The 14,328-nt window shown below is 37.6% G+C and overlaps 1 protein-coding gene across 1 annotated transcript in view; it reads left to right on the top strand.

The window, feature by feature from the left end:
* The window catches only part of LOC134204848 (sodium-coupled monocarboxylate transporter 1-like), a 54,503-nt gene that overhangs the window by 40,091 nt on the left and 84 nt on the right, over positions 1-14,328 (top strand). The gene's annotated exons all lie outside the window — the stretch shown is intronic.

Raw genomic sequence — 14,328 nt, 5'->3', positions numbered from 1 at the left:
CTATCGCACGGATTAGAGGCCCTACATCCCTGCTGGGCCAACTTGTGGCGTACTTCAGGCAGTCCGTCAGTGGGAAGGTTGCCACTGTCGAGGCTAATATTCCGTGACCGGACAGATACTTCCTGATTTTTTATGATTTTTGTTCGAGGTAGATTTGATTTCTGTGTCGGTTTGATGAGAAGTTTTGCCAAGGAATGGTATGCAACGCCGATTATTTATCCAAAATAGTTGATGTGAAAAATTTGGACATATTATGTATCTTAAAGGCATGGTCAAGTCAAGTCCTACGTCCACTTAGCGGTTATGTCACAGACATTACCCACTGTTCGTTTTAATAACATGCGAGGGAGGCACCATCAACGCCAAGTGCATTATTCTGTTTTTTTTCTTTATTAGAATTTATCCGCTATATAAACACCTTGGTGAGAATGCAATTTCATGCTCGTGTGGTACCTATTATATCGTGTAGAATCACCCAAAAATAAAAACAAGGATCAGAAAAATTATATTGAATATATTAAGACATTATTATAATAAAAATAACTCACGCCAACTTTACGCCGATTAACGGTACCGTGCCACTGCAGTTCCAGAATTCCAACGGTGCCGTCATGCTGCCACATCGCTGCCGCTGACAACACGTCTCAGACAAGTTGACGGGTCAAGCGATAGTGTATGTATTCCGAAAGACTAATTTTCACTCTTTTGCACGTTCCAACACACTAACAGGCAAACATTTTTCTTTTCTTATTTTTTCCATATTTTCTTGCACATATTGTCTGCTAAACAAATCACTGAATAAATCACTCTTATGCACTTTCTGATCTTCTTCATTGAACTGGGGTGCTAAGCGATAGCACGTTTCTGGTGAGCACATCAGAAATAACGCTTATGCGCTTTGCAGTTTTGTAGCAAGCGTCGGGTATACCTTGTTACGCACATGTACGTTACGTATTACGACGTTAGGCATAACGAACGATGTACATAAAATGGCCCAAAGAACAACTTATGACATAAAGAAGGCAGAATTATGCCTAACGTCGCAAACTCGTAAGCGTCAAAATAATTCCTGCTAAATAAAGCAGATATGACTTCTTCGCTCTTCGAGAATCTTCTAAATCGCCGTGTCAATCGATAACATACATGACTACAGAATTTCTATCATTTTTTAGCTCTTCGTGATCTTCTTTATCGAATTGACGTGCCTTACACACATCGATAGCACGATTTTGTTAAACACATCAGAAATTACTCTTCGGCATTATTCGAACCTTATATACCAACCACCAACACATTTTTGATTATCGATCGTTTATCAAACTTCTTCAAACGATGAAACATGCGAATTCACACTGATTCAGCAAAACAACACCTAAACAAAACATTAATAACTCTTTCACTTTTCGCGACACTCCCCGAAAGAATCTGCCTCTAAATTGATGCCACACTTAGAAATCAAATTTCTGCCAAGAAAATCAAAAATTACTCTCCCGTACTTCTGTATCTTCTCATTCAAACTGTATCGAAAAATAACCCTTTTTATTTTATAATATTCTCCAACAGACCAATTCAAATTTATGTCGTGTACTTCGCTCAAGTGCGTGTCAAACATGGATAGTATATGAAAAAACACTAGAGGAAAAGAAAAAAACAGAAATGCCAACCATACATAAATATATGACTGTACTTTTCCAATTACAAATTACAATTATTTTACAGATTTTTTGTAATTTTTTCCATTGTTCAACTGTAAAAATCGCCGAAAATCAGTAAAATTATTTACTGAACAGTTCTGCTGTTGAGATTTCGGTAAAATTTTACCGAATTCGGCGATTTATTTTAAGTGTGTATGACAATATTGTTAAGCAAAATTGAAGTTTTATGGAAAAAGGTAAACAATATGGAAAACGTGTGCTAAATAAATTACATTAGTATTTTTTTTTGTAGAACATGAGAAAAATGTAAATTTGTTTTAGTTGCGAATTAAATGTTGAATCACAAAAACATATTTGAACGCGCCGTCGGGATTTCCTACTATAATTCTATCGGTATTTCATGAATTCAATAAAAAATAACCCAATCAAGTATTCAGATCCACCAATTACTTCGAAAATTCCTCCAAGAACTCCTTTTTGAAATTAGTCATGAAATTATTTAGATTTTTTTTAACCATTCCAAAAATTCTTATTGAAGGAGTTTTCGAGGAAGAAATAGTGGATAATTTGAAACAATCAGCAGGAATTTAAAGAAATTTGTGGATGAATTCTAGAAGGAATTGCTCATAAAATTTCTAGCAGAATACCGTTTTGACTCAAATCCTGAAAATGACCCATATTCAGAACACTGGCGTTTTTGCAGAATTTTACTTGATTTTCCATCGGTTTTAAGTACGAAGGATCAAGATTACAAACGAATTCAAAATTCTTTAGAAAGAAATACGCGAATAAAGCTAAAAATGTCATTTAAAAGCGAGAGTTCGGAATATAAGTCAAGTTTAGGATTTGAGTCAATACGGTACTTAGGGAAATTTCTTAGGGCAATTAATGAAGGAATTTATGAAAGAATGCCCACGGCAGCTCCTGGAGAAAGTTCTGGAAAAATGGGCATAGTGTCTCCATTGTGATTGTCAGTCAAGATACATACTTACTCATGCAATTGGCATAGAAAAGCATTCATAACTGTGTAAATGCTAAAAGTATGGAATGTGGAGCCAATGAAGAAGAAAAATAATTTTAGGACGGTTTTCGGGTCGGACGCATTGTTGGATGAATTTTTGCAAGTTTCAAGAACAATGCTTGAAATTTTGAGGGAGTTACTATGGATATTTCAGTAGGCATTCTTGGCGGAATGTTTGAAAAAGTTCTCGGATTTTTTTCAGCAAAATCTTCGAAGAAAGTTCTGAAGATTTTTCCTTTCTCTAGAAAAGAATCGCCGAATATTTTCTCGAACAAATTACCAAAATTAGAATTTTTTTAAAACTTTTTGTATTAATTTGCATTAAACTAAAGCTTATGCATTTTGCTTTAAAAGAATTGTTTTTAATATTGTCTTTTATGGTTACAAATATGCCACCACTATTAGCACCATTACCTCAAATGGCTGAAAATATTTATTAACATAACATTCATTTGAAGTTCTAATGAATATTGGCATTTCAGGACTGAGCATTTCCTAAGAAAATCCTATGTGTCCTAATAATAGAGCTTTTAAGTATATTAGTTTAGTAGGAAATCGTAATAAATCAATATTTGTTTACAAAATATCGTACGAGCAAATCGCAAAGTGAACCCTATTTGATTTAATGTGTAAAACAAGTTCTTACCAGAGATCAGCCAGTATCTTTATTAGACAAATATTTGTATTAGAAAACAAAATTCGCCACAAACGTCGCCACGCCGCCGCCCGCTGCTGACTGCAAACGGCATAATTGTCTTTACTTGAGAGGCTTTTCAGCCCTTGGCTAGCTCACCTGATAATTTTAAATGTATTTGCACTTAGAAAAATATTTTAAAGGTTTTAAGTATAATTTTAAAGGCTTGTTATAAAACAAGAATAACAAAAAAAAAACAAGATAGAAAATTTCTCTAGGCTAGGTTAAGAACTTATTTTCAAACGAGTTGTTCGCTTCTTTACTAGGTTCTTTAGTGATAATCGATCGACTTCGGTAGAAACTGGAACCGAGTTAGGTCATTTTTTTCAAGTTTGTGCGAAAATAATAGAAATCAAGCATAATTTTTCATAACGACGTATGTAACAAAAGTAAACAAAACGGGGTTTTTAATACAACGTGACAATCATACGCGGCTCTATATAATACGCATCGATTTTACTGATTTCAGATCTTAAAATTATTTAATTTAATCTTTTTGCCAATCGACGTATGTAAAAATTTCTATTTTTGAAGTCTCACTGTTACATACGTCGCTTTAACATATGGGAACTGAGAGCGACCTATGTAACAAAAAAAGCAAAACAAAACAAAACTGCAGTTGCGTCAATCGTGCACTATGGAAAACCGACCAATGTACACCGATGTACGTGTAACATACCGGCGTATGTATAATTTTATCGTTTTTCACAGTGAATTTGAATGAACTGAGCTTTGCTGTGAAGCACGCTTATTACGTGTCATGTAATGATGCATGCCAGCGGAAAAAAGTATTGAAAAAAGATTTAGTTTTAAAACAGTTTTAGAAAAAGTTTTGCCAACTTTCTGCAAAGAATTTCTCGAATCCTCATAATTGTTACATACGTCGTTATGAAAAATTATGCTTGAAATGATGTGCACTCAGGGGGAGAAGGCGGAGCACTGAATCCCTACCCCGACATGTGCGACATCTGGATTTGGTTCTAAACTATAAACAACCGTAATAATTCTCTACCACCTTTTTGTTATGGCAATTTTTATGCACACTTTTGTTTTTGATATATTATCAACATTAAACACTCAATCATGCAGCAATATAACGATGTGGTATGCTTGAGATACCTGCTTGATTATAGGAATCGAAAAGAATTTATTAGCAGTAACTAACCGAATATAAAAATGGTCGCATTAACGATTGCGCCCTAACACCGGTTTTAAGCTTTGATGCATAGTACACGAGCTTTGTTCGCCAGTGACAGGCGTATGGGGCCCTTGAGTGCACTTTATTCTGAGTGTAGCCAATTGAACTTCCCGCGAAGATGACAAAAACTTACATGAAGCATACCCGGTGGCTTACGCAGACGAACGTCAACCGAAGCGATTCGCACTATAAATGGCACACCAATTGTTTTCTCGCGACGAAGTGAAAACACAGAATTTACACGACACGCCCCGCACTAACGAACTATTTTTCTTGCTGTCCGAGCAGAAAATCAACTTTCGCCTGCAGTATACAAACCCGTACTGACGGGCGAAACAAAACACGCTCTAGGGTAGTTGTACCAGTAACAGCATTAGTGACTGTTTAGTACACATAATAGTACGAAATACGATTTATCTAATCCATATGACAGCTATAAGTCTTTCTTCCCTACCTCATATTATGTCACAAAATGTTGTATCCTATACGGAATCGCTATTATAATTGATTCATGTTCCAAAAACTTACTAAAGTTAAGGAAAATGTTGAATCCTGTGCTCTAATATCATAAATTGACGTAATGAATATTGTTCTACACCATAATGCTCACTATGTACAACACTTTAGTATGCGCGCTATTGTATTTCGTAGAACACTGCAAAAATGGAAAACACTGGAAAAATGGAACGATGTGATATAGATTAGTATGGAAATCTAATTCACTTTCAAAAGAAAAATCTGAAAATTGCACAAACGCTTTTTGCAGTGGAAATAATTGGCAGCTATATCTGCATCACTTAATATTTGAATGCAAATCAATTGTGTTACGTTTTGTTCAAGGAAAATGGCACAATTTTCCAGTGTTACAGTTATGTGGTCACTATGCTCGATGTTACAAAACAACTTGGTAGTTTTTTTTTGGATTTTTAGAACAAACTTTCATATTTCACCAGTCTAGATGAAAGAACTAACAATTTGAAGACAATGTATGAGCCTAACTCAAAATCGCAAAAAATGCAAATGTTACAAATATGCGATCAAGGGCGGGCTACACATATACCAATTGTTGGAGTAAGTAATTTCGAAGAGAAACAAATACGTATACATGTATTATTTAAACATTATTTTTATTAAAAAATAGAAAAGGAAGACTTTTAACCAAGCTTTCGATTCAATCAATGCCATTAATAGTTTTACATCCTATCAAAAACAAATGGATGAGTTGCAATTTGGCATGTGTTTCTTTTCCTCGCAAGTCAGTGGAAATAAAAACGACGAAATTTGTGCCTCATGAGTTTAATTAAATAGTCTTAATTTATCACGTTTATTATTACCAAGTAAGTATCATTACTGGTACACCGACCCTAACGACTCTACCCACCCACAGTAAAACTGACATGACATGACGTCTTTCTAACCAAACGAAAGAGCGCCTGTCGCCGCCGTCGCTGCCGTCACCGCCATCGCCGGCACAAGAGAGTGAGTGCAGCCTACCATCGACGCAACGCTGCGCTGTAACACGCCGAATGCGTGAGTGCAAGAGAGCTCTGCCGCTGAACAGTGGAGAGCGTAAGCAATCATTATCATTGTCATCATCATTGGCAACACGCGTTGCGCGCGTTGCGCTTTGAAAACACCACGTGCTCCTTGCCATCTAGCACCCATGGGCCATGGCTTAGAGATACAATATGTGTACTAGCCAAAAGTGGTTTGAAAGTCGCTCAAATTGAACTTCTCAGCACGTTTTTTTTCAACTCACCTAAATTAACAGCAAGATGAACATGTCCAACTATCGACAAGCCAATTAAGTTGATCTTGAACCAGTTTTAAGCGGATTAGTAAAAAACCCCTAAGAGTTAAGCGAAGGCGAAAAAATTTGCCATAAATAAAAATTATACAAATTAATAAAAAAAACGAACAGTGGGTAATGACTGTGACATAACCGCTAAGTGGACGTAGGACTTGACTTGACCATGCCTTTAAGATACATAATATGTCCAAATTTCTCACACCAACTAGGTATTTTGGATAAATAATAGGCGTTGCTTACCATTCCTTGGCAAAATCTTCTCATCAAACCGACACAGAAATCAAATCTACCTCGAACAAGAATCATCAAAAACAATTCAGGAAGTATCTGTCCGGTCACGGAATATTAGCCTCGACAGTGGCAACCTTCCCACTGAAGGACTGCCTGAAATAAGCCACATGTTGGCCCAGCAGGGGATGTAGGGCCTCCTAATCCGTGCGATAGCGACTGAAGGAGAACATTATTTTTAACTCTTAGAGCCTTGAAAAAGGCTGTTTGCTTCGGCTAAGTCTAAAAAGACTGAATGCTCTGCGAGCGAATGCACTTTTCTTTTATACATTATTTTGAATCTTCTCTGCTTCCCAGTTGGTGGGCCAATCAGCCAGTGTCTTGTATCCCGCTTCTTTGTCAGCCAAAGCGTCATCATCATCAACGCGTTCGAGAAGGGCCTCTTCTTTTTTACGCTTGTTGCTCGCTGCTGGCGTGTATTTCCTAACGGGACTTTTCGCTTGATACAGGCCAATAAGCCGGGGAAGCGAGCTTAGAATTGCAGTTCAGGTCAAAAATACGTGTTCTTTTCTGAGACAGCATTGTTAGTAGTAGATGGAAGGAAACACCCGGACATGGGATTTCGGGTGATAAGATTTAGAATTGGTAACATGGGACGATCATTCAGTCACGTTCGCTTTGTGTGCGGTCAGTATCAAACAATGTTTATCTAGATATTTCTTGATCAATGCCAAAAAATCCAACATTTGATGAAAAATCTATTGATAGTTTATTAATGTTTGAGCTGTTATCGGTGTTTTGACGTAGGACTTACGTCTCTCTTTACTATACCGGGTGTCATTTCAAAATATTCAAATCGACCGCGTTACGCTGTGTTGAAAGATTTTAAACGTTAATAGCGTTCGTCTCAGTGGACGAATTTCTGCGGTAAGCCCCTCAATCGACAGATTTCAAGTATGCCTTTCATGTCCATGCTTGATAAGACCCGAAAAACTTGTTTCAATAGGCATGAAACTGTTTTCAATGAAAAACATTGAGATAAAGGGAACCTATAAATATGGGTACCGCATAATTCTTGCATCATTCCATTACCACGTTCTGATTGGTGCAGACACCAGCGAATGAGCAGCCGCTGGGTCTGCCGAGAAGCCATAAAATAGCGCAACACGATTTTTTCCTTTCATTCTGACCGGGACAAGCGAAGCAACCGCATCATCGATTGAACAGCACTCACACCTTTTAGCAGGGAATGAAGTCATCGAAGCCACCATCATCAGCCGAAACCTAGCCAGTACAGCAGCAGTCCACCCTACAGACCCGACAAAGCAGCAATGCTGAGCAGATACCGGCAGCAGCAGCAGAGTCGAGCCGAGACCGGCCGGCATCGGTGATGAGCCGAGACCGGCCGGCATCGGTGATGAGCCGAGACCGGCCGGCATCGGTGATGAGCCGAGACAGGCTGAAGAAAAGCCACATGATGCAGCATGTATGTCCAAAAAACAAACGGTTCTTCAGAGAGCCAATGATAGAGATCAATATCAAAGCTTTCAATTCCCTTCGGGATAGAAATTGCAGGGTTGTTACGGAGATCCTGAAATATTTTCCGCGCCAAATCCACGCCGACTAAAATCAAATCCACGCCATTTCCGCGCGACATGAAAATCCATTCTGCCCCAAATCCGCGCGACCCAAAATTAAATTCTAAGCAAATACACGTTAAATATCAATGTTAAATATTACGCTGAACATTACAACAATTTAGTGAATGTCTTTTTTCGAGTTCGTTTTTATAATATTACTGATTTTAAGTATATGTTTTACCTTCAACCTTACACATGTTTGTACAAAATTGAAAATAGGATTAAGGAAAAGCAGTTGATTTAACAACTCATCTAGATGGTCCTTCTTGGAATTTCTGAAGAAGTCGCTCCAAAATTGTCTGCGGGTGTTTCTCCGAGAACATCTGTGGAAATTTCTCCATTCTTGCAAAAGGTTCCCCGGAAATTTATGCGGAATTTCATTTTTTCATAAATTTTTGTGAATTCCTCAAAAACAACATGCAGGAAATTTTCGGAAACTGTTTCTAATTAATTCCTACAGAAATCGCTTGGGAAATTCTAACAGGAATTGGTTGGTGACTTCTGCTGAAAAACTTCCGGAAAATCTTTTGTTAAATTTTCAGGATTTTTCATAGAAATTCTTGTGATCATAGCTAAATAAACTTCGAAGGAAATCGCAACGTGAATTCTTGCGGGAGTTTCTCGAGAATCTCTGCAAAAACTCTTCCGGGAAAACATTTTCAAAAATTTTCAACAATTTTTTTTTCAAAATCAACATCAAAAACAATTTCTGCGGAAGCACTTAAAAGACGGGTGTTCATGTCCTTCGACAGACATGTTTTAAATGCGCCATGCTTCAGAATGGTTTAAAAATGACAACAATTGGCGCCCTTCTCCTCATAACATTTGTTTAATCGCTCAAGAGTGTAACTATGGAATTCAAACAGGGTTTGTCAATATCCGAAAATTGATGTTAGTAAATACTACAAACGTTAATTTTGTTCTCGAAAACATTTGCTAACGAGAATAAAGCCCATCTAGATAGACATAACACTAATTTTCAAATAAACGTCCTTAGATATAGAATTTCATTTGTTTAAATACTCCTAAAACTAAATCCGCACAAAGTCCTATAATCGTTATGTAAATCCGCGCCGAATCCGCGAAAATCGCGAAATCCGCTTACTCGTAACAACCCTGAAATTGCACTTGGGTGCCAAATTCAATATTCTAGAGGTAAAATTTTATGCGTGATTTTCATAAATAGCGTTAAAACCACAGTTGTGGTCGAAATACGTATCTGCAAAGATATCGAAAATTAATTGGTGGAATTAAATGGATAGTACTTGATTCGTCTTAGACGGTTTAACAGTGGATATTTTTTCTGACTTAACCGCGAAGTGGACGAAGGACTTCACTTGACTATGCTTTTAAAGATTCATACACACCAAATTGGAAGAATATGTTAAAGCAAATTATTTTGCTGGTAACCAATCAGCAATCTGGAACTTTGCTGATATTTTTGGTGATTTGTTCCGGTTTTCTGAAATTCAGTAAGATTGTTAGATTGCTGTACATTCAGCATGTTCTACCGCTGTCACTGTCACTGCATGCCTTGGTGAAAAAACTAAAACAAAGTTGTCTTAAACCGCGTTTCTAGTTTCGCGTAGCAAATTTTAAAATCGTAATATCATCTTAAATTGAAGTGCTGAATCTGGAAGTCCAACCGTTACAACGTGAGTTGTGAAGTGGAGCAATAAAAATGCTATCCGTAAGTTGAGCAGTAAAAATAATAAGGTGTCTTTCTTTCAGCTTTCAAAAAATGGCGGACACAAGTGTTTTAATTGTCTTCAATCAATTGCATGGTCGATGGACTTCGAAGACGAGTCAAAATGCATGAGGTCATTGATACAAATCCATGCATGCATACTTTATCCTCGCACTAAACTAAACATTTACTTGCAATAATTGTTTCATTGTATATTAATAAATGTATTTGATTTTCGAATTGTTTTTTTTTATTATTTTACTGATTAGAATAAAATCCATAAAAATCATGAATAATAATAATAATAATAATAATGATAATAAATACAATATGTAATCAGCTGGTTTTCAGCAGTTTTGCGCATTTTGCTGAATTGATTCAGCAAAGTGCTGTCAATTCATATTCCAGTCCGAAACGCGGAATTTTCAGCAAAACAAGCTGACGACTCAGTAAACGACTGACAGATATGACAGTAGTACGGTTTGCTGAAAGTTTCGGTAATTTATTTTACTGAAATCATTGCTGACTTTTCAGCTCGGCAAAATTCAGCAAAATTTTGCTGATTTTCGGCGAAAAAAATTTGGTGTGTAAGATGTTCAAATCTTTCACCTAATCTTATTTGGATAAAAAACCACCGATAACAGCTCAAACATTAATAAACTATCAATCGATTTTTTTATCAAATGTTGGATTTTTTGGCGGCATTGATTAAAAAATATGTAGAAAAACATTGTATCAAGACAAAATTTTCAAAACGACTTATCTGCTTTTGTAAACAAAGATTCAAACGACGATTTGGCGAATCTGATAGCTCTCCACGCAAACCAACACCATCAACAGGTAGCGGCAACCTTCACCTACCTATTGATGGTGTTGGTTTGCGGGAGAGCTAACAGATTCGTCAGATCGTCGTTTGAATCTTTGTTTACAAAAGCAGATAAGTCGTTTTAAAAATTTTGTCTTGGTATGATACTGACCGCACAAAGCGAACGTGACTGAATGATCGTCCCATGTTATGAATTCTAAATCTTATCACCCGAAATCCCATGTCCGGGTGCTTCCTTCCTTCTACTACTAATAATGTTGTCTCAGAAAAGAACACCCTACTTCCCACCTGAACTGCAATTCTATGCTCGCTTGCCCGGCTTATTGGCCTGTATCAAGCGAAAAGTCCCGTTAAGAAATAGACGCCAGCAGCGAGCAACAAGCGTAAAAAGAAGAAGCCCTTCTCGAACGCGTTGATGATGATGACGCTTTGGCTGACAAAGAAGCGGGATACAAGACACTAGCTGATTGGCCCACCAATTGGGAAGCAGAGAAGATTCAAAATTAAGTAGTATTCGCGAAGTCGAAACAAAATTCTTCACACAAACAATGACAGTTCTTTATGGATTTTTACAGTAGAGCAACAGAGAGGAGGAGATGGCGGTCATGTTTCACTCAAACTCTGACAGATAGCAATGGGATTTCCCATAGGAGGGAAGAGCAGAATTTGCTTCGACTTCGCGAATAAAAGTAAAGTGTATTCGCTCGCAGAGCATTCATTCTTTTTTATACCATCACTAGAAATTCACGGTTATTTGAAAAGATCGTTTTCTTACTTTTTGCACTTAGCCTTTTTCAAGGCTCTAAGAGTTAAAAATAATGTTCTCCTTCAGTCGCTATCGCACGGATCAGAAGGCCCTTCAGTGGAAGGGCTGAGATACAGTCTACATTCCCTGCTGAACCAACTTGTGGTTTATTTCAGGCAGTCCTTCAGTGGAAAAGTTGCCACTGTCGAGGCTAATATTTCGTGACCGGACAGATACTTCCTGATTTTTTTGATGATTTTTGTTCGAGGTAGATTTGATTTCTGTGTCGGTTTGATGAGAAGATTTTGCCAAGGAATGGTATGCAACGCCGATTATTTATCCAAAATAGTTTATGTGAGAAATTTGGACATATTATGTATCTTAAAGGCATGGTCAAGTGAAGTCCTACGTCCACTTAGCGGTTATGTCACAGACATTACCCACTGTTCGTTTTTTTTTAATCCAAATATCCAAATATTATGTGAGAGATTTGGACAGATTTTTATGTTTTTTTCAGGCATGGTCAAGCGAAGTCCTTCCGAAGTCCGAAGTCCACTTCGCGGTTAAATCAGAAAAATTATCCACTGTTAGTTTTGACGCTATTTATGAAAATCACGCATACAATTTTGTCACTAGAATATTGGATTTGGCACTACAATTTCTATCCCGAAGGGTATTGAAAGCTTTGATATTGATCTCTATTATTGGCTCTCTGAAGAACCGTTTTTTTTTGGACGTTTTTGGTTTCGTTGCTGCATCATGTGGCTTTTCTTCAGCCTGTCTCGGCTCATCACCGATGCCGGCCGCTCTGGTCTCGACTCTGCTGCTGCTGCCGGTATCTGCTCAGCATTGCTGCTTTGTCGGGTCTGTAGGGTGGACTGCTGCTGTACTGGCTAGGTTTCGGCTGATGATGGTGGCCTCGATGACTTCATTCCCTGCTAAAAGGTGTGAGTGCTGTTCAATCGATGATGCGGTTGCTTCGCTTGTCCCGGTCAGAATGAAAGGAAAAAATCGCGTTGCGCTATTTTATGGCTTCTCGGCAGACCCAGCGGCTGCTCATTCGCTGGTGTCTGCACCAATCAGAACGTGGTAATGGAATGATGCAAGAACTATGCGGTACCCATATTTATAGGTTCCCTTGATCTCAATGTTTTTCATTGAAAACAGTTTCATGCCTATTGAAACAAGTTTTTCGGGTCTTATCAAGCATGGACATGAAAGGCATACTTGAAATCTGTCGATTGAGGGGCTTACCGCAGAAATTCGTCCATTGAGACGAACGCTATTAACGTTTAAAATCTTTCAACACAGCGTAACGCAGTCGATTTGAATATTTTGGAATGACACCCGGTATAGTAGAGAGACGTAAGTCCTACGTCAAAAGTTGGGGTTTCCTTTATCACGATTAAACTAGAAAAAAAAATCTTGTGCGTTCAATCCGGTTTAAGTTCATATACAGAAAAGAATATATACCATAGCTCGAAATTCATGAGTATGTAAACATTTGATGAGTTGTAAGAGATGTTTGAATTTTAAAACGATCATACATAAATTGATCTAGAATGCGGCGCTGCAATTATTTGACATTTGAAAAGAAAACTGTTTAGAGCTTTTTGTGGGATATAGGTATTTACTTGTCAGTTGTCATACGAGTTATTTAGTATTATTCCATTTCATTCCACCGCTAGATTGTAATTTTACAGATATATATCTAGAACTTCGTAAGATCGTTTACAGTGTGTTATTCTTGACTTGACTACGTTCTAGGACTAATCAAGACAAACTAAGTCGAGTCAAGTACGAGACACTGAAATCAATATTTCTACTGAGATCGAAAAACGTGTCTGTAAAGTCCCAAATGAAGTCGTTAAATAAAATGTGATATTATTAATTCGTCTTATGACAAGTGAAATAATAGTAGTTTATGAAACTAGCTGTAAAAATCAAGTTTATGATTAATTTGTACCAAAATAATTCAGTCTAATTTATTCATTCTTGCCAAAAATGTATGTCGATGCAGAGAACAATCAAATTCCATGTTATCGTGCCACATTGCATAGATCGACAAACCATCAAACTCACCCAAACTAATTGAGTAAAATGTAGTCATGTAACTTTCTGATGTTGGTTTTCCATTTTAGTATCCAAATTAGTAGTACAATGGAAAAATAGTATGGAAAAATTAGCCATACACGAACTGTAAACCACTGTATTATGATCTGTATTACGATCAGGAATTGCAAAAAAAAGTAGTGTCAGTTTCGAGCAAGGCAGGGTCCGTTCAGATGACGAATGATGATCTGGGATATCACTTTGCAGGTGGCATTTAGGATAGTGATAGCTCGAAAGCGAAAGAAAATTACTTCCTTCCAGTTCCCCGGTAGCTGGTCAGTTTTCAAGATTCTGACTATCAGTCTGTGAAGACAAGTGGATAGCTTTCCGGGCTCTTCTTGATGAATTCAGTTCAGATATAATCCTTACCAGCTGCATCGATGCTATTGGGCTGTTGGGTCTTCAATTTTCTTAAAGTTTGAGGCTGTTAGGTTTCCAACGTTCGCTGAACTGGCTCGCCTTCTCCGCTGCCTTGACTCTCACCGCTTGTGCTCTCAGCGAAATTTAAGTATTCCTCGAAGTGCCGCTTCCTTCTTCCGATCACCACACGTAGCCTTTGCGGTATGCGTTGAGCTTCTGATAGAACTAACGAGTTTCTTGAGAACGGTACAGGTGCTCCATTTCCTCGCACTTCGCTTCTTCCAGGCAAAGTTTCTTCTTCTGGAAGAAGCAGCTCTACTGTCTCCGTTTTTGTCTATAGCGTTCCACAATG

Source organism: Armigeres subalbatus, unplaced genomic scaffold, assembly GCF_024139115.2.
Source record: "Armigeres subalbatus isolate Guangzhou_Male unplaced genomic scaffold, GZ_Asu_2 Contig937, whole genome shotgun sequence".
NCBI classification, from domain to species: Eukaryota; Metazoa; Arthropoda; class Insecta; order Diptera; family Culicidae; genus Armigeres; species Armigeres subalbatus.
This window is presented reverse-complemented; position numbering and strand designations above follow the sequence as displayed.